This window comes from Mycteria americana, chromosome 3 (genome assembly GCF_035582795.1).
Source record: "Mycteria americana isolate JAX WOST 10 ecotype Jacksonville Zoo and Gardens chromosome 3, USCA_MyAme_1.0, whole genome shotgun sequence".
Classification (NCBI taxonomy): domain Eukaryota; kingdom Metazoa; phylum Chordata; class Aves; order Ciconiiformes; family Ciconiidae; genus Mycteria; species Mycteria americana.
In genome coordinates this window covers 826,333-830,726 of record NC_134367.1, presented here as the reverse complement: position 1 = coordinate 830,726, position 4,394 = coordinate 826,333, and the positions used below count along the sequence as shown (strand labels likewise).

At 39.6% G+C, this 4,394-nt stretch overlaps 1 long non-coding RNA gene across 1 annotated transcript; it reads right to left on the bottom strand.

The window, feature by feature from the left end:
• Positions 1-231: 231 nt before the first annotated feature.
• On the bottom strand, positions 232-3,283 carry LOC142407895 (uncharacterized). The gene is made up of 3 exons (XR_012775088.1): positions 3,267-3,283; positions 2,312-2,368; positions 232-1,711 (listed from the first exon to the last, which is right to left on the bottom strand). It is a non-coding gene; the product is annotated as an uncharacterized LOC142407895 (long non-coding RNA).
• Positions 3,284-4,394: the final 1,111 nt, after the last annotated feature.

Below are 4,394 nucleotides of genomic sequence, written 5' to 3'. Positions count from 1 at the left end.
TCCGTGAAGTAAAATTTCCCAATATCCAGTCTAAACCTCCCCTGGCGCAACTTGAGGCCATTTCCTCTTGTCCTATCACTTGTTACCTGGGAGAAGAGACCGACCCCACCTCTCTACACCCTCCTTTCAGGAGGTAGAGAGCGATAGAGAGGTAGAGAGCTCTTGTAGAGAGCGATGAGGTCTCCCCTCAGCCTCCTCTTCTCCAGGCTAAACAACCCCAGGTCCCTCAGCCGCTCCTCACAGGACTTGTGCTCTAGACCCTAAGTCACTGCAAAGCAGAACATTTACAACAGTTTCATCACATCAGGCATAAAAGTGAGGGTGATTATGTACTGAAACAAACTTGAAGTCCGGGATTCACTGTCTCCCACTGTCCTTAAATCACAACGGGATGACTTTCTGGATTATAAGCTTTAGCCAGTTAGTGGTGACTGGGCACTGCAATGAGAGTCTAGTGAAAAAGCAAGACTTATGGGCCAGGGGAAAAAAAGTTATCCCTGGAAATAAGAAATATTTTATGACAAAAAAGACCAGAGAATAAGGTACAAGAAATACAAAGATACAAAGTGAACAGTTCAGTTCTTCCCACTTCTGTTCCCACTGTGGAAAGACATGGAAGTAAACATTCCTTACTTTACATTGCTGTCTCAGTTTCTCCATCTTACGTGGGGAAGGGGCAGTTTTCAAAGGTCCATCTAACGGTGCTGCGAGGCTCTGCCGTTATTCTCTCTATAATGCAGAACAAATACTTTGAAAGGCAGACGTGTTGTCATTCAGTGGGATGCCCTGTTGCACTGAAAACCTCCTACTATTGCTCCTAGCTGGTTATAACTGATGAGTACTTATATTCTAAGAGCTCCGTACCTTCCCGTGTCTGTTTGCTTTCAGCTCTCCAAATAGCTCTTCCGTAATGAGTCAGCTGTGGTTAAGTTCTGTGCCCTGGAGGGAGCCATACAAAGGATGTCCTATTCAGCTTAGACATTTCATCCGTGCTTTAACAGAATCTGCTTCAATTCATCATCATCTGGCTTGTGTTGTTCTCTGCCAAATTGCAATAAAAAACTTGTAAGTGAAAGAAAAGCTACAGAATCCATTCCTAAATATAGATAAGGAGGACGCTTATGGCTCAAGCAAGGTAATTATCTTGTCACACTGAAGAGGAACAAAAGAGGAGATTGTTTCTCTCTCCTGAGCTCAGCTTCTACTTCATCTCAGTTGCCATGTTGGCTGCTAACTGGGAATACTTGTGAGATGGAAGAGCAGCTTGTGACATGCAGTTAACTGCATAGCAAGAAATACTGGTTGCTAGGCCAACAGCTGGAGATACATATATACAGGGGCTATAAGGACCTTCTTTGGTACTGAAGATAGCTGCTGAAGTGCAAAATTTTACATTCAGAATTTCAAATTCTGAAATGATTATGTAAATAAAAATAGAAGGATAGCAAAAACGTTATTCCACTTTCTCAGTCAGGCCATGCTCAACCTCACCTTTTTAGTTACACTTGTTTTGGACTGGATTATGTTCTCTTTACAACCATGTACAGCACAACTTCATGTAAAAGTTGAGGAAAGTTGACATAAGAATTTAAACTCAGAGCCTTCTGACTTCTGAACACTTCTTCAGATGGTGCTGCATGCCAAGAGATCACGTACAAAAAACAGCACAGGCACTTGATTTCTGTGGCAGGTTCACAATGCACTTTTGTCGCTAGTTGAGAAAAAAAAGGAAAAACGAGGAAGGGCAAATGTAGCAGCCTGGCTGTGGAAGATAATCAGCTAATAGCTCAAAATTAGGAATGATACCAGAAATGAGGGGAAAAAAAAAGATGTGAAGGTTATAGCATTACAGAGTGTAGACCAGTCATATATGATGTGTTACAAACCATGCAGAAGAAGTAACAACAGTTACCACCAGTTTGCAGATAAAATACCAGGAACAGTGACAAGACAAATATGACACTGAGGCTGAGGGCATGGGCGTCAAAAGAATTCATAAATGTGTAAATGTGAACACTGTAATGGTGAAAAATACAGAGCAAAACCAAGCTATACAGGTAGAAATTAATTAAAATCAAGGTATCAGTAAAATATAAAACACTGAAAGGCATCAACAGTTAAGATGCATGTTTAGGATTAACAAAGAATTAAAACCTAACTCCCGCATGAATGAAGAGGTAAGAAGAGAAAAATGGAAGAACAAAGAAATGGAAAACTGTAGAGAATGGGGAATTGACAGAACAGATAAGTTCTGGTTTGTGCTTCATAAAATATTTACTAGGAGCAGCAGACCAAACAGTCTTGTCTTTACCTTCCATATTATTGAGGAATCCAACAAAGGAATACAGACTACAAGGCAGACTGGGACCTACACAGTGTAGAGAAATTTCTTTTTAGAATTTTTAAAAAAATACTAAAAGTGCTTTTTTCTTTGCTTAGACCTGGTAATCAGCTATAATTTCTAACAACAATGGCATACAGCATAAAATTAAAAGTGAGCCAGTGCTCAGAGGAAATTCAGCTTTCATCTGGAGAAATTAAATAAAAATTATAAAAGGAATTCAAAAAGTTTAAACTATTTGAGACCAACACCAGGAAAGAATGCCAAATAGATGAGTCCAGGTTGAGGAAAACATTTCAAAGTATGGATACTTAATGACAAGAAAAGTTCATGGAAGGAGACATAATCAGCTGGCAGGCAGTTACCACCTCAGAGTATGTAAGAAATGAGGACCTGAGTAAGCTGAGTAGCAATGCCATGTAATCACTGGGCATTTTAATAGGCCATGGTCAGTCAAGCATCCAAACAGTCGGCGGGACTTGGCAGAGGCTGTGCTCATACAGTCCTAGGGGATGAGGTCTGTGTCTTGTCTTGTAAGAGCACTGAACCCCTCGCTGATGCTTAAGAGCTCATAATTACCCAGTAACTGCCGCATTCAGTCAAAAAAAGCCACTGGTTTGGCACGTACCAGCAAACTGGCAAGCCAGGATTGTAGTGTTCTGGGTGGTATACCTATTTTAAAATAGAGAATAAAGAAAAACAAACCTGAGAAAAGGTTGGTTTTAAGCCATCTAGAAGAAGAATTAAACTCTGCAGTCAAATCTGTGCATGACAGAAAAATGATTTAGAGCTCCTTACCTGCAGAGGCTATAAAAACCTACAGAATGAGCTAGAAATCAGCCATCAAAAGTTTAATTTTTAGAATTTTTGACATAAATAACTATAAATAAGTAAATGTAACTAGTAGTAGTACATTTAAGCATACCTGTGCAGAGTGCAGTGCACAGCCCTGATCAGCCACAGCCGAGAACAGTGAATTCATAGTGCAACAGGGTCCATGAAAGCTTTTTAGTCTAACCAGGGAAAGAGAGAATCTGCCACTGACAGAAATTAAACAAAATGAAGGTAGATCCTATTGCTCTTCATAAACAAAAAAAAAAAAAAGAAAAAAAAAAGAAAAGAGATTAAAAAACTACTGGAACTAAAGAAACACAGCATAAGATTGGAGTGCCCTGAACAGTGAATAAATTTGAATGAAAGTTAGAAAATGGCTTCCATTTGCACAAAAGTAGGATTTTGGAACATCTTCCAATAGATGGGCAGGTGGAAAATCCAACAGTCTTTAAACCTTGTAAATTTATGAAGTGAATTATAGACATGTTGCTAGTGACATCAAGGAGCTGTTCTTGATGATCCAAGAGATTCTCTGCAGTTCTACATTTCTAACCATTAAATAAACTTCACGCACTATGCCACATTTGGAGATGTCATATAAATAAAAGGGTCCAACTCACGCAGTGGTGGAATGTGCTGCTTTTGAGTCACCCCTTACCAACATCTTTCTTCACCATCGATTTCACCACAAGTTTAACAGAAAGGCAAATTTCAGTCAATAACTGGACCGAAACCAAGTATCTGCTGAAGATCTTCAATTCACTGGTTATCTTCTGAAACATCTTATCTCTGTTTCAAGACATGAGAAGCTGCAAGTGAATTTTAAGCAACTTTTGCCACATTTTGCCACTTTGCAACAGTTGTAAAAGGGGAAGGACATAAAAGATTGTGCCACTGTCTCTCCCCCCTCACCCCCGCAATTTTTTCCATATTTTGCACAATTTATCTTTGAGAAAACATTTGCCCTTGAAATGACTCTGGTTTGAGTTTGCTGCCTCAGCATTAGTTGAGGTTTCAGTGCCGATTACTTACAGTGCTGCAGTGGGCAGTTCCTACTGCCCCCCTTGTCTTGTTTCTTTGTGGTTCTTTTAGACATAAGCCTTAACACTCTTGTACTGCTGAGAAAAACCACGCAGAAGACAAATATAGCCTGCGGAAAATACTTCTTTTTACTTCAGAAGAATGGAAAAAGTAAGCTATTTACATTGCTATGCAACTT